At 43.0% G+C, this 20,635-nt stretch overlaps 1 protein-coding gene across 4 annotated transcripts in view; it reads left to right on the top strand.

The window, feature by feature from the left end:
- Positions 1–20,635, top strand: part of LOC137322105 (serine/threonine-protein kinase MRCK alpha-like) — a 499,456-nt gene that overhangs the window by 251,789 nt on the left and 227,032 nt on the right. The gene's annotated exons all lie outside the window — the stretch shown is intronic.

Below are 20,635 nucleotides of genomic sequence, written 5' to 3'. Positions count from 1 at the left end.
GAAAAAATATTTTTGTCTTCATATAAATTGATTGTAGATTTCCACAGCATCTGCATTCAGTCTTTGAAGGTTGTAGTTAACAAACTTATATGTATTAGTTTAATAAAATGTAATTGGTTTTAGCTGGACAGCTGCAAGGGCCATCCTGAATTCTAAGGGGTTTGGGATATATATACCTTAGAGGCAGGAACAGTGTGATGGGGTGGGGGAAGAGACCCTTCGTGTGACTCCCAATTCAGAGTGCACACCATGCCTGCCAATATGGAGCAACATTGATAGCTACGGAGAAATCTGTGGTCCAAACCTTCATATTACCTCCATAAATTCCTTTGTACAAGGTTCGATCCCAGACCAAATGCTGCTGTGCAACTGGATGCACAAAGTTATGCAGGAGAGGTGAGAGTGACTTGATTCCCTTACTTCCTCAAGTGAAACATGAATTGATTTCTGAAATAATTTATCAAGATCAGAACGCACCCACACTTACGGCCAACTTTTGGTCTGTTTTGAATGAGCTGTTGCAGTCAGTATGGAATGAAATGCAGCTTTGTTACATGAATTCATGACCACTATAAATTAGATTGAGACTGTACCAAATGTATTTCACTTAAAAACTTTAGAATCATCCTAATGAATCTGCGTAAGATAATGGCTTTGTCACAGTTTGAGTGCTGTGTGTGGTTTTAGTCACCCTGTTATAAATACAATATTGGAGCCATAGAGAAGGTGCAGAGGTTTTGGACACCCCATTATAGAAAGGATATTGGAGCCATGGAGAAGATGCAGAGGTTTTGGACACCCCATTATGGAAAGAATATTGGAGCCATGGAGAAGGTGCAGCACAGATTACTTCGGATGATACCAGGGATGATGGGACCTAGTTCTGATGAAAAACCCTCAAAAACTAGGACTGTATTCATTGGAGCAGAAAATATTAAGGGGGATCTAATAAGTATACAATATTATAAAAAGGTCTGAGTAGTTGGTGAATTGGCAAAAAGGGGAATAAATTTCGGATTTATACTAAAAACGTAAAGGGGAGGATTAGAAGACTCTTTTTCCACAAAGATTCATTAGAATACAGAATGCATTATGACAAATGGTTATTGACACTGAGTCAATAACAATATTTAACAAGAAATTAGATAAACACTTGAAGAAAAATATTAAAGGGCACAGGAAAAGAATAGGGGGATGGGATTAGAGTATAGTTCCAATGTTCAGCAAGCACCTTTCAGTTGTCCTTGTACATGAGTCACTGAAGGCTGACATGCAGGTGCAGCAAGAATTCGGAAGGCAATTTTTATGTTGGTCTTCATTACAAGAGGATTTGAGTACAGGAGCAAAGATGTCTTACTGCAATTATACAGGGCCTTGGTGAGACCGCACCTGGAGTATTGTGTACAATTTTGGTCTCCTTACCTAAGAAAGGATATACTTGCTGTAGAGGGAGTGCAACAAAGGTTCACCAGACTGATTCCTGGGATGGTGGGATTGTCATACGAGGAGAGATTGGGGAGACTGGGCCTGTATTCTCTAGAGTAGAAAAATGAGAGGTGACCTTATTGAAACATACAAAATTCTAACAGGACTCGACAGGGTAGATGCAAGGCGGATATTTCCCCTGGATGGGGAGTCTAGAACCAGGGGTCACAGTCTCAGAATAAGGGTAGGCCATTTAGGACTGAGATGAGGAGAAATTTCTTCATTCAGAGGGTGGTGAATCTTTGGAATTCTCTACCCCAGAGGGCTGTGGAGGCTCAGTCATTGAGTATAGTCAAAACAGAGATTGATAGATTTCTAGATATTAAAGGCATCAAGGGATATGGGGATAGTGCAGGATAATGGCTTTGAGGTAGAAGATCAGCCATGATCTAGTTGAATGGCGAAGCAGGCTCGAGGGGCCGGATGGCCTATTCCTGCTCCTATTTCTTATGTTCTAGCACGGGCACAATGTACCAAATGGATGAATCCTGTGCTGAAGTTTCTCTGATTGTAGAGAGAAGCCCTGCCCATGAATCTGCACCAGATTCAGACCCAGGTCTGAGGTGACCAATCAATGCCGTAAATCACTCACGCCAAGTAACTAGTTTAGCATTATCTGGATATGATACGACTACTTGTGCAGTTTATGAACTGGATTTTCTCATATATATCTCTCTCTATACCACCTAAAAATCAGACTTTGAAATGACTTGTCCAGTGACCAAAGGTACATGAGAAATTTTGCTATCAATAACGAGCTAAATTCAGCAGTTAATCTTCGAAAATCCTAACGTGGAGAGAAATGGTGGTGGAAATATGATAACAGCAGAATATCTGGACAGAGTTCTAAAGAAACCAAAGTCTGAACACATGCAGCTTTGTCTTTTAGCCACCCATAACAAAAAGAAACTTGGATTTCTGCAGGTAATTGGCTTTGTTTAAAGCTGCAGTACCCTTTTATTAGACTCCACAGGCTTATTTTATTACACATTCAATGTCAATCACATGCTGTATTTTGCATAAATCAGCTCTGAAATAGGGTAAGTTCTACATGCACCGTGTGTTATAAATTGATGTTTAACATTCTGTGCACTGGTCATAAATTTCTATTTTAAATATATATATTATATGTGCATAGCCAACAGGTTGTTAGCGAGTTGTTTTGATCTGGAATGCACTGCCTTAAAGGGTGGTGGAAGCAGATTCAATAATAACTTTCAAAGGGAATTGGATAAATACTTGAAGGGGAAAATTTTGCAAGGCAGTGGATTGGGATTAATTGGATAGCTCTTTCAAAGAGCCGACTCAGGCACGATGGGCCGAATGGCCTCCTTCCGTGCTGTAAAATTCTCGGTCTCCCGTGACATGTTCACGGTAAGTTAGAGGCAGTGCTGTTTTATTCCAAGTGATATACAGTTATGATATCAGGATCACTGATTTACAGTGATCGAAAAAATTTTAGAAGTTTAAGTGATAATCATGAAAATATCAGCATACTTGTTTTGAAATGTAAATCAGTGGCCTCGATTACCATTACCTATTAATTTAACCATGTAGTTAATTTTATTTCACCATTTTTTCTAAAGCCCAGGATATGGAGAAAAATGTTAGGGAAGATGTTGCAGGTAAGTATGAGCTAGGTTGTAGGAACTGGATGTAGCAGTCCTAGAGACCGAGGAGAGAGGTTGTGTGGGTTGGTGTTGAACGGATGGTACTAGAGATTGGGAGCAGTTGAGTTCCAAAGTTTGTTCAGAATTTAGAAAGTTTATCTATTCTAGAAGAATGTGACTCTGGTGATGTGGACTGGACAGAACAGAATCCTTTCACCTTCTGAAAGTGAATCAAGTAGTAATTAGGATACACCAAGCTTGATTTTAAAAGCCTGTATATTAAAAGGAAAGGAAGAGTGAGGGAAGTATGCAGTCCCACAGTTTTGACATTCTTGTGGGGTGGAGAAATGGTTTTGAAGAGGATAGGTATGATGGACCTTCATTGGAGCACTGTGAGGATTTATACAGTGCCTTTCATGACCACAGGATGTCCCAAAGCGCTTCACAGCCTTTTGCAAAGTAGTCACTGTTGTAATGGAGGGAAACGTAACAGTTAATTTGCTCACAGAAAGCTCCCACAAACAGCAAGTGAGATAAATAACCAATTAGTGACGTTAGTTGAGGGAAAAATTTCGACCAGAACACTGGAGAATTTGCCTCTGTGGTGCCAGACGGGACCTCAGTTTAATGTCTCGTCCGAAATATGGCAGCTCCGACAGAACAACACTCCCTCAGTACTGCAGTGGTGTCAGCCTAAATTATGTGCTCAAGTTTCTGGACTGGGGCTTGAACCCACAACCTTCTGATTCAGAGGTGAGATTGCTACCACTGAGCCAAGGCTGGCACCCTAAGTAAGGAGAAAATGTGTAGGTCAGACTATTTGACACTATGGAGGAACGAGAGAAAAAAGTTCAGAGGCTCCATGACCAGAGTAGTATCAATTAAAATAGAAAGACATAAGAAAAGTAGTGTCATAGAGGGAGTGAAGGCCAAAAATTCAGGTTTATGGTATTAGATGAAATATTGCAGCATGGATAGAAATTTGGTTGACTGGGCAACAAAGGGTTAGGGTTAAATGATTGTTGCTCAGATTGGAGAATGGTTGAAAGGGAAGTATCCTCATGTCAATGCTAGGTCCACTTTTGTTCTTGATATTTGCAGTCGATTGACTGTGTAATAATGTTGTTCGCATGAAAAACAGGGAATTATCCAATTATTTGAATCAAGCAATGTAAGTAGCTCAGCAGACTGGGAATTTAGGGGTAGAATTTCCCTGGGGATTTTCTGATCTCCCTCCATAATTTTGGTGGAAACTCCAGAAATGGCACGAACAGAGGTTTATTTTTTTTTATTCGTTCATGGGATGTGGGCGTCGCTGGCGAGGCCGGCATTTATTGCCCATCCCTAATTGCCCTCGAGAAGGTGGTGGTGAGCCGCCTTCTTGAACCGCTGCAGTCCGTGTGGTGACGGTTCTCCCACAGTGCTGTTAGGATGGGAGTTCCAGGATTTTGACCCAGCGACGATGAAGGAACGGCGATATATTTCCATGGTGTGTGACTTGGAGGGGAACGTGCAGGTGGTGTTCCCATGTGCCTGCTGCTCTTGTCCTTCTAGGTGGTAGAGGTCGCGGGTTTGGGAGGTGCTGTCGAAGAAGCCTTGGTGAGTTGCTGCAGTGCATCCTGTGGATGGTACATACTGCAGCCACAGTGCGCCAGTGGTGAAGGGAGTGAATGTTTAGGGTGGTGGATGGGGTGCCAATCAAGCGGGCTGCTTTATCTTGGATGGTGTCGAGCTTCTTGAGTGTTGTTGGAGCTGCACTCATCCAGGCAAGGAGAGAATATTCCATCACACTCCTGACTTGTGCCTTGCAGATGGTGGAAAGGCTTTGGGGAGTCAGGTGGTGAGTCACTTGCCCCAGAATACCCAGCCTCTGACCTGCTCTTGTAGCCACAATATTTATATGGCTGGTCCAGTTAAGTTTCTGGTCAATGGTGACCCCCCAGGATGTTGATGGTGGGGGATGCGGTGATGGTAATGCCATTGAATGTCAAGGGGAGGTGGTTAGACTTTCTGTTGTTGGAGATGGTCATTGCCTGGCACTTATCTGGCGCGAATGTTACTTGCCACTTATGAGCCCAAGCCTGGATGTTGTCCAGGTCTTGCTGCATGCGGGCTCGGACTGCTTTGTTATTTGAGGGGTTGCGAATGGAATTGAACACTGTGCAATCATCAGCGAACATCCCCATTTCTGACCTTATGATGGAGGGAAGGTCATTGATGAAGCAGCTGAAAATGGTTGGGCCTAGGACACTGCCCTGAGGAATTCCTGCAGCAATGTCCTGGGGCTGAGATGATTGGCCTCCAACAACCACTACCATCTTCCTTTGCGCGAGGTCTGACTCCAGGCACTGGAGAGTTTTTCCCCTGATTTCCATTGACTTCAATTTTACTAGGGCTCCTTGGTGCCACACTCGGCCAAATGCTGCCTTGATTCAAGAACAAGTGAAAGGGAAAAGCATAGAGCAGCGGAAAGAAAGTGTACTTTAGGTACTTTAGGCACGACAGATGAAATGAAAAGTAGAAGGCGTAAGGCGATTAACCCAGCATCAAAGCTGTGGCAGGGGGTTGGGAACCTGAGCAGGGAGACAGAGGAAAGCGTATCAGGAAGGGACAGAAGGTATGGAGTAAAAGGTAAAGTGTTAAAAAAGGAAAAAGCAGGAACTAAGTGTCACAAAACATATTTGAAAGTTCTTTATCTGAATGCATGTAGCATTCGTCACAAAATGGACGAGTTAACGGCACACATAACGACGTATGGGTATGATCTTGTGGCAATTACAGAAACATGGCTGCAGGGTGACAACGACTGGGAATTAAATATGCCAGGGTATTTAACAATCAGGAAGGACAGGCAGGAAGGAAGGGGAGGTGGGGTGGCTATGTTAATAAGGGAAGGAATCACTGTAACACAGAGAAAAGATATTGGGACAAAGGATCAGGATAATGAAACAGTTTGGGTAGAGATAAGGAATAATAAGGGGCAAAAAACACTCGTGGGCGTAGTATATAGGCCTCCTAATAGTTGCAACTCTGCTGGAAGAAGTATTAATCAGGAAATAGTCGGGGCATGTAATAAGGGAACAGCTATAATTATGGGGGATTTTAACTATCATATTAACTGGACAAATCAAATTGGGCAGGGTAGCCTTGAGGAAGAGTTTATTGAGTGTATTAGGGATGGATTTCTTGAGCAGTATGTAACTGAACCTACAAGGGGGCAAGCAACCTTGGACCTGGTCCTGTGTAATGAGCCAGGATTAATTAATAATGTCGTAGTTAAGGATCCCCTTGGAATGAGTGACCATAACATGGTTGAATTCCATATCCAATTAGAGGGTGAGAAGGTTGGTTCTCAAACAAGCGTACTGAGCTTGAATAAAGGAGACTATGATGGTATGAGAGCGGAATTGATTAAAGTGGACTGGGAAAATAGATTAAAAGGGTAAGACGGTACATGAGCAGGGTGTTCATTTAAGGAGTTATTTTACAACTTTCAAAAAATATATATTCCACTGAGGAAAAAAGGGTGTAAAAGAAATGACAGCCATCCGTGGCTAAGTAAAGAAATTAAGGATAGTATCCGACTAAAAACAAGGACATATAAGGTAGCCAAACTTAGTGGGAGGATAGAAGATTGGGAAGTCTTCAAAAGACAGCAAAAAGTAACGAAAGGATTAATTAAGAAAGGGAAGATAGATTATGAAAATAAATTAGCAAAAAATATAAAAACAGATAGCAAGAGTTTCTATAGTTATATAAAAAGAAAAAGGGTGGCTAAGGCAAACGTAGGTCCTTTAGAGGATGAGACCGGGAAATTAATGGTGGGAAACATGGAGATGGCAAAAGTGCTGAACAAATATTTTGTTTCAGTCTTTATGGTAGAGGACACTAAGAATATCCCAACACTGGACAAACAGGGGGCTCCAGGGGGGGAGGAGCTAAATACGATTAAAATCACTAATGAATTGGTACTCAGTAAATGAATGGGACTCAAGGCGGATAAATCCCCTGGACCTGATGGCTTACATCCTAGGGTCTTGAGGGAAGTGGCAGTAGGGATTGTGGATGCTTTGGTAATAATTTTCCAAAATTCTCTGGACTCGGCAAAGGTCCGGGCAGATTGGAAAACTGCCGATGTAACACCCTTATTTAAAAAGGGTAGTAGGCAGAAGGCTGGAAATTATAGACCAGTTAGCTTAACATCTGTGGTGGGTAAAATTTTGGACTCTGTTATTAAGGAGACAGTAGCAGAACATTTGGATAAACATAATTTAATAGGACAAAGTCAGCATGGCTTTACAAAGGGGAAGTCATGTCTGACAAATTTGCTTGAGTTCTTTGAGGATATAACGTACAGGGTGGATAAAGGGGAACCAGTGGACGTAGTGTATTTGGACTTCCAGAAGGCATTCGACAAGGTGCCACATAAAAGATTATTGCTCAAGATAAAGAATCACTGGATTGGGGGTAATATTCTGGCATGGGTGGAGGATTGGTTATCTAACAGGAAGCAGAGAGTTGGGATAAATGGTACATTCTCGGACTGGCAACCAGTAGCCAGTGGTGTTCCGCAGGGGTCGGTGCTGGGTCCCCAACTCTTTACAATCTATTATTAATGATTTGGAGGAGGGGACCGAGTGTAACATATCAAAGTTTGCAGATGATACAAAGATGGGAGGGAAAGTAGAGAGTGAGGAGGACATAAAAAACCTACAAGGGGATATAGACAGGCTGTGTGAGTGGGCGGAGATTTGGCAGATGCAATACAATATTGGAAACTGTGAGGTTATGCACTTTGGCAGGAAAAATCGGAGAGCAAGTTTTTATCTTAATGGCGAGAAACTGGAAAGTACTGCAGTACAAAGGGATTTGGGGGTCCTAGTGCAAGAAAATCAAAAAGTTAGTTTGCAGGTGCAGCAGGTGATCAAGAAGGCCAACGGAATGTTGGCTTTTATTGCTCGGGGGATAGAATATAAAAACAGGGAGGTATTGCTGCAGTTATATAAGGTATTGGTGAGACCGCACCTGGAATACTGCATACAGTTTTGGTGTCCATACTTGAGAAAAGACATACTTGCTCTCGAGGCAGTACAAAGAAGGTTCACTCGGTTAATCCCGGGGATGAGGGGGTGGACATATGAGGAGAGGTTGAGTAGATTGGGACTCTACTCATTGGAGTTCAGAAGAATGAGAGGCGATCTTATTGAAACATATAAGATTGTGAAGGGTCTTGATCGGGTGGATGCGGTCAGGATGTTCCCAAGGATGGGTGAAACTAGAACTAGGGGGCATAATCTTAGAATAAGGAGCTGCTCTTTCAAAACTGAGATGAGGAGAAACTTCTTCACTCAGAGGGTAGTAGGTCTGTGGAATTTGCTGCCCCAGGAAGCTGTGGAAGCTACATCATTAAATAAATTTAAAACAGAAATAGACAGTTTCCTAGAAGTAAAGGGAATTAGGGGTTACGGGGAGCGGGCAGGAAATTGGACATGAATTTAGATTTGAGGTTAGGATCAGATCAGCCATGATCTTATTGAATGGCGGAGCAGGCTCGAGGGGCCGATTGGCCTACTCCTGCTGCTATTTCTTATGTTCTTATGATGTCAAGGGCAGTCACTCTCACCTCACCTCTGGAATTCAGCTCTTTTGTCCATGTTTGGACCAAGGCTGTAATGAGGTCTGGAGCCGAGTGGTCCTGGCGGAACCCAAACTGAGCATCGGTGAGCAGGTTATTGGTGAGTCAGTGCTGCTTGATAGCACTGTCGACGACACCTTCCATCACTTTGCTGATGATTGAGAGTAGACTGATGGGGCGGTAATTGCCCGGATTGGATTTGTCCTGCTTTTTGTGGACAGGACATACCTGGGCAATTTTCCACATTGTCGGGTAGATGCCAGTGTTGTAGCTGTACTGGAACAGCTTGGCTAGAGGCGCAGCTAGTTCTGGAGCACAAGTCTTCAGCACTACAGCTGGGATGTTGTCGGGGCCCATAGCCTTTGCTGTATCCAGTGCACTCAGCCGTTTCTTGATATCACGTGGAGTGAATCGAATTGGCTGAAGACTGGGTTCTGTGATGGTGGGGATATCGGGAGGAGGCCGATCATCCATTCGGCACTTCTGGCTTCAGCCTTGTCTTTTGCACTCACGTGCTGGACTCCACCATCATTGAGGATGGGGATGTTTGCAGAGCCTCCTCCTCCCATTAGTTGTTTAATTGTCCACCACCATTCACGACTGGATGTGGCAGGACTGCAGAGCTTTGATCTGATCCGTTGGTTGTGGAATCGCTTAGCTCTGTCTATAGCATGTTGCTTCCGCTGTTTAGCATGCATGTAGTCCTGAGTTGTGGCTTCACCAGCTTGGCACCTCATTTTTAGGTACGCCTGGTGCTGCTCCTGGCATGCTCTTCTACACTCCTCATTGAACCAGGGTTGATCCCCTGGCTTGTTGGTAATGGTAGAGTGAGGAATATGCCGGGCCATGAGGTTACAGATTGTGCTGGAATACAATTCTGCTGCTGCTGATGGCCCTCGGTGTCTCATGAATGCCCAGTTTTGAGCTGTCAGATCTGTTCTGAATCGATCCCATTTAGCACAGTGGTAGTGCCACACAACACGTTGGATGGTGTCCTCATTGCGAAGACGGAACTTCATCTCCACGAGGACTGTGCGGTGGTCACTCCTACCAGCACTGTCATGGACAGATGCATTTGCGACAGGTGGATTGGTGAGGACGAGGTCAAGTATGTTTTTCCCTCGTGTTACACGGTTGCTCCAGGGTTTCTGGCGCAGATGAGGTGCCAGATTGGGAGAACCCTGTGGAAATTGCTGCTGTACGTGTTTAAAAAAAATTAGATTAGCAGGTGATTTTACTTCAGCAATTTTGAATTAAGATTAGATTGTATAGATGATTTGGACTTCGGCACAGGGAAATGGGCAGAAAAATGGGAGATGTAATTTAACGTGAAATGTGAGGCAATACATTTTATGACAAATGTACGTGCACACTTAATGAAAAAACATTGAAAGGTGTGGAGGAACAGAGACATCTAGAGGGGCAAATATATAGTTCTTTGAAAGTGTGGGTGTAAGTGGATAAAGCTGTTTTTAAGAAAAAAAATCCATTTGCATTTTGGGGTTTTATAAATAAGGGCTTAGAATGCAAGAGCAAAGAGGTAATGATAGGAACATAGAAACAGGAGTCGGCCATTTAGCCCCTTAAACCTGTTAGAATCATAGTTCCGCCATCCAATGAGATCATGGCTGATCTGTGACCTAACTCCATATACCCACCGTAGCCCCATATCATAGAATCGGGAAGTAGAAAAACAGTTAGCGACTCAGAAAGGCAAAAGAAGCGAAGCTTAAATAGCGTGTTCAGCACAGGAATTTGACGGGGTTAAAGGGTATATACTTCAATGCAAAGAGTATTACAAACAAAGCAGATGAGCTAAGGGCACAGATAGACACATGGCAGCATGATACCATTGCTATAACAGAAACCTGGCTTAAAGAGGGGGATAATTGGCAGCTCAATATCCCTGGATATAGAGTTTTCAGGCAGGATAGAGTGGGTGATAAAAAAGGAGTGGGGGGGTAGCATTATTGGTTGAAGAATCAATTACAGTTGTGAGAAGGGATGATATGCTAAATGAACCATCAATCGAGGGCATATGGGTTGAGCTAAGAAATAAAAAAGGGGCAGTCACACTGCTAGGAGTGTACTATAGACCACCAAATAGCGAAAGGGAGATAGAAGAACAAATATGTAGGCAAATTTCTGAGTGCAAAAATAAGAGGGCAATAATAGTAGGGGACTTCAACGACCCTAACATCAACTGGGATTCAAACAGTGTGAGGGGCACAGAGGGCACAAAATATTTGATCGGTGTCCAGGAGAACTTTTTTAGCCAGTACGTGACAAGCCCAACAAGAGGGGATGCGATTCTAGATTTAGTCCTGGGAAATGAAGATGGACAAATGGGTGAAACATAGAAACATAGAAAATAGGAGCAAGAGTCGGCCATTTGGCCCTTCGGGCCTGCTCCGCCATTCAAAATGATCATGGCTGATCGTCTAACTCAGTACCCTGTTCCCACTTTTTCCCCATATCCCTTGATTCCTTTAGCATTAAGAAATATATCTATCTCCTTCTTGAATACATCTAATGACTTGGCCTCCAGTGCCTTCTGTGGTAGAGAATTCCACAGGTTCACCACCCTCTGAGTGAAGAAATTTCTCCTCATCTCGGTTCTGAATGGCATACCCCGTATCCTGAGATTGTGACCCCTGGTTCTGGACTCCCCAGCCATCGGGGACATCCTCCCTGCATCTAGTCTGTCTAGTCCTGTTAGAATTTTATATATTTCGATGAGATCACCTCTCATTCTTCTAAACTCTAGTGAATATAGGCCTAGTCGAAACAATCTCTCCTCATGCGTCAGTCCTGCCATCCCAGGAATCAGTCTGGTAAACCTTCATTGCATTCCCTTCATGGCAAGGACATCCTTCCTCAGATAAGGAGACCAAAACTGCATACAATACTCCATGTGTGGTCTCACCAAGGCCCTGTACAACTGCAGTAAGACATCCCTGCTCCTGTACTCAAATCCTCTTGCAATGAAGGCCAACGTACCATTCGCCTTCCTAACTGCTTGCTGCACCTGAATGCTCGCTTTCAGCGACTGGTGTACAAGGACATCCAGGTCTCGTTGCACCTCCCCTTTTCCCAATCTATCACCATTCAGATAATCTGCCTTTCTGTTTTTACAACCAAAGTGGATAACCTCACATTTATCCACGTTATACTGCATCTGCCATGTTCTTGCCAACTTGTCTAAATCACATTGGAGCCTCTTTGCATCCTCCTCACAGCTCACATTCCACCCCAGTTTGGTGTCGTCTGCGAACTTGGAAATGTTACATTTAGTTCCCTCATCCAAATCATTGATATATATTGTGAATAGCTGGGGCCCAAGCATTGATTCCTGTGGTGCCCCACTAGTCACTGCCTGCCACCCAGAAAAAGACCTACTCTCTGTTTCCTGTCTGTCAACCAATTCTCAATCCATGCCAGTATATTCCCCCCAATTCCACGTGCTTTAATTTTGCACACTAACCTCTTGTGTGGGACCTTATCAAAAGCCTTCTGAAAATCAAAGTACACCACATCCACTGGTTCTCCCCTATCTATTCTACTCGTTACATCCTCAAAAAACTCCAGTAGATTTGTTAAGCATGATTTCCCTTTCATAAACCCATGCTGACTTTATCCAATCCCATTAATGCCTTCCAAGTGTTCTGTTATCACATCCTTTATAATAGACTCTAGCATTTTCCCCACTACTGATGTTAGGCTAACTGGTCTGTAATTCCCTGTTTTTTCTCTCCCTCCATTTTTAAATAGTGGGGTTACATTTGCCACCCTCCAATCTGAAGGAACTGTTCCAGAGTCTATAGAATTTTGGAAGATGATCACCAATGCATCCACCATTTCTACGGCCACTTCCTTTAGTACTCTGGGATGTAGATTATCAGGCCCTGGGGTTTTGTTAGCCTTTAGCCCCATTAATTTCCTTAGCACTTTTTTTTTACTAATACTGGTTTCCTTCAGTTCCTCCCTCTCACTAGACCCTTGGTTCCCTAACATTTCCGGGAGGTTATTTGTGTCCTCCCTTGTGAAGACTGAACCAAAGTATGTGTTTAATTGTTCTGCCATTTCTTTGTTCCCCATTATAATTTCCCCCATTTCTGACTGTAAGGGACCTACATTTGTCTTCACTAATCTTTTTCCCTTGACATATTTATAAAAGCTTTTACAGTCAGTTTTTATGTTCCCTGCTAGTTTACTCTCATACTCTATTTTTCCCCTCTTAATCAATCTCTTTGTCCTCCTTTGCTTTATTCTAAACTGCTCCCAATCCTCAGGCTTGCCACTTTTTCTGGCAATTTTATATATCTCCTCTTTGGATCTAATACTATCCCGAATTTCTTTTGTAAGCCATGGTTGAGCCACATTTCCTGTTTTACTTTTGCGCCAGACAGGAATAAATCATTGTTGTAATGATTAATTGTTGGGTGAAGTGAAAATGGGTGACCATATTGGGGATAGTGACCACAATTCAGTTCGTTTTAACATTTTTATGGAAAAGGATAGAGTTAAATCAGGAGTAAATGTTTTAAATTGGGGGAAGGCAAATTTTACAGAACTAAGAGGTGATTTGGCAGAAGTGGACTGGAAACAACTACTAGAGGAGAAATCAGTGGCAAGCCAGAGGGAGGCACTAAAAAGTGAAATTCGACGGGTACAATGCAGACACGTCCCCTCAAAGAAAAAGGATGCCCCTGCCAAATTTTGAGCCCCCTGGTTGTCGAGAAGTATACGGGGCAAGATAAAGCAGATAAAGAAAGCTTATGACTGTCACAGAAAACGAAATACTGCAGAAAGCCTCGAGGAGTATAGAAAGTACAGGGATGACTAAAAAAGGAAATAAGGAAAGCCAAGAGAGGACATGAAAAAATATTAGCTAGTAAGATTAAAGAAAACCCAAAGATGTTTCATCAGTACATTAAGAACAAGAGGATAGCTAAGGAAAAGGTGGGACCTATCAGGGATGATGAAGGGTAACTTGTGTGTAGAAGCAGAGGATGTGGGTAGGGTTTTAAATTAATATTTTGTCTCCGTATTCACAAAGGAAATGGATGATCCGGATGTAGTAGTTAAAGAGAAGAGGTGTGAAATATTGGATAAGGTAAACATAACGAGAGAGGAAGTACTAGAGGGACTGGAATCCTTGAAAGTTGATAAGTCACCAGGGCCGGATGGATTGTTTCCTGGGCTATTGAAGGAAGCCAGGGAGAAAATAGCGGATGCTCTGAGGATCATTTTCCAATCCTCACTAGATACAGGGGAGGTACCGGAGGACTGGAAGACTGCAAACGTAGTACCATTGTTTAAAAATGGTACGAGGGAAAGGCCGAACAATTATAGGCCGGTCAGTCTTACCTCGGTGGTGGACAAACTATTAGAATCAATACTGAGAGACAGGATAAACTGTCACTTGGAAAGGCATGGTTTAATCAGGGATCGTCAGCATAGATTTGTTCCGGGGAGGCCATGCCTTACAAATTGATTGAATTCTTTGAGGAAGTGACAAGGAGGATTGGTGAGGGTAGTGCAGTGGATGTTGTCTACATGGATTTTAGTAAGGCATTTGACAAGGTCCCACTTGGCAGACTGGTCAGAAAGGTAAAAGCCCATGGGATACAGGGAAATGTGGCGAATTGGATCCAAAATTGGCTCAGTAACAGGAAACAAAGGGTAAAAGTCGATGGATGTCTTTGTGAATGGAAATCCGTTTCCAGTGGTGTGCCACAGGGCTCAGTGTTGGGTCCCTTGCTGTTTGTGGTATATATTAATGATTTGGGCTTGAATGTAGCGGGCATGATTGGCAAATTTGCAGACGACACAAAAATTGGCCGTGTAGTTGACAGTGAAGAGGATAGCTGTAGACTCCAAGAGGATATCAGTGGGTTGGTGGAGTGGGTGGAAAAGTGGCAAATGGAGTTCAACCCGGAGAAGTGTGAGGTAATGTACTTAGGGAGGGCAAACAGTAAAAGGGAATACACAGTAAACGGGAATATATTGAGAGGAATAGAGGAAGTGAGAGACCTTGGAGTGCATGTGCACAGGTCCCTGAAGGTGGCAGTACAGGTAGATAAGGTTGTGAAGAAGGCATACGGAATGCTCTCCGTTATTAGCCGAGGTATAGAATACAAAAGCAGGGATATAATGATGAAACTGTATAAAACGCTGGTAAGGCCACAGCTGGAGTATTGTGCGCAGTTCTGGTCACCACATTACAGGAAGGACATAATTGCTCTGGTTAGAGTGCAGAAAAGATTTACAAGAATGTTGCCAGGGCTTGAAAATTGCAGCTACGAGGAGAGATTGGATAGGCTCGGGTTGTTTTCCTTGGAGCAGAGGAGGCTGAGGGGTGACTTGATTGAGGTATACAAAATTATGAGGGGCCTAGATAGAGTAGACAGGAAGTACCTGTTTCCCCTAGCAGAGAGTTCAAGAACTAGAGGACATAGATTTAAGTGGAAGGATTGGAGGGGACATGAGGAAAAACTTTTTTACCCAGAGGGTGGTGTGTGTATGGAATTCGCTGCCCGAATTGGTGGTGGAGGCAGGGACCCTCAACTCTTTTAAAAAGTACCTGGACCTGCAGCTAAAGTGCTGTAAGCTGCAGGGCTGCAGACTGGGTGCTGGAAGGCGGGATTAGAATGGGCACTTGGTTGTTCTTTGAGCTGGCGCGGACACGATGGGCCGAATGGTCCCTTCTGTGCTGTATCTTTTCTATGGTTCTAATCATAGAATGGTTACAGCAGAGAAGGAGGTCATTCAGCCCATTGAGCCTGGGCCAGCTCTCTGGAAGAGCAAGCAATCCAGCTAGTCCCATGCCACTGCTCTTTCCCCGTAGGCCTGCAAATTTTTCTCCTTCAGGTACCTATCTAATTCCTTTTTAAAATCCACAATTACCCCTGCTTCCATCTCCCTTTCAGGCAGTGCATTCCAGATCCTACCCACTCGCTGCGTAAAAAATGTTTTTCCTCATGCGCCTTTGGTTCTTTTGCCAATCACCTTAAACCTGTGTCCTTTGGTTCATGACCCTTCCGCCAGTGGATACAGTTTTTCTTTATTTACTTTATCTGGACCCTTCATGATTTTGAACATCTCTATCAAATCTCCTCTCAACCTTCTCTGCTGTTAGGAGAATAATCCCAGCTCTTACAGTCTATCCACGTAACAGGTCCCTCATCCCTAGAGCCATTCTAGTAAATCTTTTCTGCGCCCTCTCTAATGCCTTCACATCCTTCCTAAAGTGCGGTGCCCAGAATTGGACACAATACACAAGTTGTGGCTGAACCAGTGTTTTATAAAAGTTCAACATAACATCCTCGCTTTTGTACTCTACGCCCCTATTTATAAAGCCCAGGATCCCGTATGCTTTCTTAGCCACTTTCTCAACCTGTCCTGCCACCTTCAGCGATTTGTGCACGGATACCTCCAGGTCTCTCTTTCCCTGCACCCCCTTTAGAGTTGTACCCTTTAGTTTATACTGCCTCTCCTCGTTCTTCCTACCACAATGTATCATTTCACACTTCTCGGCATTAAATTTCATCTGCTATGTGTCCGCCCATTCCACCAGCCTGTCTATGTCCTTTTGAAGTCTATCACTATCCTCCTCACTGTTTACTACACTTCCAAGTTTTGTGTCATCTGCAGATTTTGAAATTGTGCCTTGTATACCCAAGTCCAAGTCATCAATATATATCAAGAAAAGCAGTGGTCCTCGTACTGACCCCTGGGGAACACCACTGTACACCTTCCTCCAGTCTGATAAACAGTTGTTCACCACTACCTTTTTCCTATTACTTAGCCAATTTTGTATCCATAATGCCACTGCCCCTTTTATTCCATGGGCTTCACTTTTATTGACAAGCCTATTATGTGGCACTTTATCAAATGCCTTTTGGAAGCCCATATACACAACATCAACTGCATTGCCCTCATCAAAAAACTCAATCAAGTTAGTTAAACACGATTTGCCTTTAACAAATCTGTGCTGGCTTTCCTTTATTAATCCACATTTGTCCAAGTGACTATTAATTTTGTCCCAGATTATTGTTTCTAAAAGCTTCCCCACCACCGAGGTTAAACTGACTGGCCTGCAGTTGCTGGGTTTATCCTTACATCCTTTTTTTGAACAAGGGTGTAACGTTTTCAATTCTCCAGTCCTCCGGCATCACCCTTGTGTCTATCTCTTAATGCCTTTGGTTAACAAAAATCGATCAATCTCAGATTTAAAATTAACAATTGAGCTAGCATCAACTGCCATTTGCGGAAGAGAGTTCCAAACTTCTATCATCCTTTGTGTGTAGAAGTGTTTTCTAACTTCACTCCTGAAAGTCCTGGCTCTAATTTTTAGGCTATGTCCCTTTGACCTAGACTCCCCAACCAGCGGAAATAGTTTCTCTGTACCTACCCTATCAGTTCCCCTTAATATCTTGAAAACTTTGATCAAATCATTCTTTAATCTTCTAAATTCCAGGGAATACAACCCTAGTTTGTGTAATCTCTCCTCGTAATTTAACCCTTGGAGTCCAGGTATCATTCTAGTAAATCTATGCTACACTCTCTCCAAGGCCAACATATCCTTCCTAAGGTGCAGTGCCCGGAGCTGAAAATAGTACTCTAGGTGTGGTCTAACTTCTACCCCCTTGTATTCTAGTCCTCGAGATATAAAGGCCAGCATTCCATTAGCCTTTTTGATTATTTTCTGTACCTGTTCATGACATTTTAATGATCTATGTACATGGACCCCTAAGTCTCTTTGGACCTCCACTATTTCGAGCTTTTCACCATTTCGAAAGTACTCTGATCTATCCTTTTTAGGTCCAAAGTGGATGACCTCACACTTGCCTACATTGAAATCCATTTGCCACAGTTTTGCCTGTACACTTAATCTATTAATATCTCTCTCTAATTTTATGCTTCCAGCTACAGTGCTTATAATGCTGCCTATCTTTGTGTCATTGACTAACTTGGATATGTGGCTCTCTATCCTGTCATCTAAGTCATTAATAAATACAGTGAATAGTTGAGGCCCCAACACAGATCCTTTTGGGGCACCGCTCGTCACATCCTGCCCATTTGAGTACCTGCCCATTATCCCTACTCTCTGCCTCCTGCCGCTCAGCCAGGTCAATAATTTTCCCTCAATCCCATGAGCTTCAACTTTAGCCAACAGTCTTTTATGAGGGGCTTTATCGAATGCCTTCTGGAAGTCCATATAAACAACATCCATAGACATTCCCCTGTCCACTACTTTAGTCACCTCTTCAAAAAAACTCAATTAGGTTCGTCAGACATGACCTATCCTTTACAAATCTATGCTAGCTTTCTCTGATCAGCTAAAAATTTTCACGGTGTTCAGTCACTCTATCTTTAATTATAGGCTCTAGTAATTTCCTAACAACAGATGTTAGGCTAACTGGTCTATAATTCCCTGGTTTCCCTCTCTCACCTTTCTTAAATTGCGGAGGGACATGTGCAATTTTCCAGTCTAAAGTAACGGTTCTTGAATCAAGAGAACTTGGAAGATTATAGTTTGGGCATCTGCAGTGTTCTCACCTACTTCCTTTAAAACCCTGGTATGGAAACCATCTGGTCCTGGGGATTTGTCACTCTTTAGTGCCATTATTTTCTTCATTACTTTTAATTCACTTACGTTAATTATGGTGAGTCCCCATCCCTGATTCAAAATTAGTTTCCTTGGGGTGTTCGGCATGCTGTCCTCTTCCTCTACTGTGAATACTGATACAAAGTAACTATTTAACAAGTCCTCCATTTCCTTATTTTCATTTACAATATCACCAGTATCAGTTTTCAAGGGGCCCACAATGCTCTTGACCACCCCCTTTTTCCTAATATAATTGTAAAATTTTTTTGAGTTGATTTTGATATCCCTTGCAAGTTTCTTTTCATACTCCCTTTTTGTAGCTCTTACTATTTGCTTTCTCACCCTTTGCTGTTCTTTGTATCACTCCCAGTTGCCAGTACTCAGTAAAATAATGGGACTCAAGGCGGATAAATCCCCAGGACCTGATGGCTTACATCCGAGGGTCTTGAGGGAAGTGGCAGTAGGGATTGTGGATGCTTTGGTAATAATTTTCCAAAATTCTCTGGACTCGGCAAAGGTCCCGGCAGATTGGAAAACTGCCAATGTAACACCCTTATTTAAAAAGGGTAGTAGGCAGAAGGCTGGAAATTATAGACCAGTTAGCCTAACATCTGTGGTGGGTAAAATTTTGGAATCTATTATCAAGGAGACAGTAGCGGAACATTTGGATAAACATAATTTAATAGGACAAAGTCAGCATGGCTTTACGAAGGGGAAGTCATGTCTGACAAATTTGCTTGAGTTCTTTGAGGACAAAACGTGCAGGGTGGATAAAGGGGAACCAGTGGACGTAGTGTATTTAGACTTCCAGAAGGCATTCGACAAGGTGCCACATAAAAGATTATTGCTCAAGATAAAGAATCACTGGATTGGGGGTAATATTCTGGCATGGGTGGAGGATTGGTTAACTAACAGGAAGCAGAGTTGGGATAAACGGTTCATTCTCGGACTGGCAACCAGTAGCCAGTGGTGTTCCGCAGGGGTCGGTGCTGGGTCCCCAACTCTTTACAATTTGGCAGATGCAATACAATATTGGAAAATGTGAGGTTATGCACTTTGGCAGGAAAAATCAGAGAGCAAGTTATTATCTTAAAGGCGAGAAACTGGAAAGTACTGCAGTACAAAGGGATCTGGGGGTCCGAGTGCAAGAAGATCAAAACGTTAGTATGCAGGTGCAGCAGGTGATCAAGAAGGCCAACGGAATGTTGGCTTTTATTGCTCGGGGGATAGAATATAAAAACAGGGAGGTATTGCTGCAGTTATATAAGGTATTGGTGAGACCGCACCTGGAATACTGCATACAGTTTTGGTGTCCATACTTGAGAAAAGACATACTTGCTCTCGAGGCAGTACAAAGAAGGTTCACTCGGTTAATCCCGGGGATGAGGGGGCGGACATATGAGGAGAGGTTGAGTAGATTGGGGCTCTACTCATTGGAGTTCAGAAGAATGAGAGGCGATCTTATTGAAACATATAAGATTGTGAAGGGGCTTGATCGGGTGGATGCGGTCAGGATGTTCCCAAGGATGGGTGAAACTAGAACTAGGGGGCATAATCTTAGAATAAGGGGCTGCTCTTTCAAAACTGAGATGAGGAGAAACTTCTTCACTCAGAGGGTAGTAGGTCTGTGGAATTTGCTGCCCCAGGAAGCTGTGGAAGCTACATCATTAAATACATTTAAAACAGAAATCGACTGTTTCCTAGAAGTAAAGGGAATGAGGGTTACGGGGAGCGGGCAGGAAATTGGATATGAATTTAGATTTGAGGTTAGGATCAGATCAGCCATGATCTTATTGAATGGCGGAGCAGGCTCGAGGGGCCGATTGGCCTACTCCTGTTCCTATTTCTTATGTTCTTATGATCTGTGCTATTTTTTGCATTTTTGTATGCTTTTTCTTTTAATTTTATGTTGTCCCTTACCTCTTTTGTCATCTGTGGCTGGTTTTTTTTGGCAAGTAGAGCTCTTTCCTCTTAGGGGTATAAACTGGTTCTGTATCACATTAAATTCTTTTTTGAACACCTCCCACTGATCTTCTATCATTTTACCCATTTACAGATTTGCCCAGTTTACTGTGATGTGGAGATGCCGGTAATGGACTGGGGTTGACAATTGTAAACAATTTTACAACACCAAGTTATAGTCCAACAAATTTATTTTAAATTTCACAAGCTTTCAGAGGCTTCCTCCTTCCTCAGGTGAATGTTGTGGAAATGAAATCTTCGAATCCTACGCATTTATAAATCACAGAACAATGCCTGGTGATTACTGCCCGTTGCCAAGGCAATCACAGT

The sequence above is a fragment of the Heptranchias perlo genome, chromosome 5, assembly GCF_035084215.1.
Source record: "Heptranchias perlo isolate sHepPer1 chromosome 5, sHepPer1.hap1, whole genome shotgun sequence".
NCBI classification, from domain to species: Eukaryota; Metazoa; Chordata; class Chondrichthyes; order Hexanchiformes; family Hexanchidae; genus Heptranchias; species Heptranchias perlo.
The sequence above is the reverse complement of the archived record's forward strand: the minus strand, read 5'-3'. Positions and strand labels throughout refer to the sequence as shown.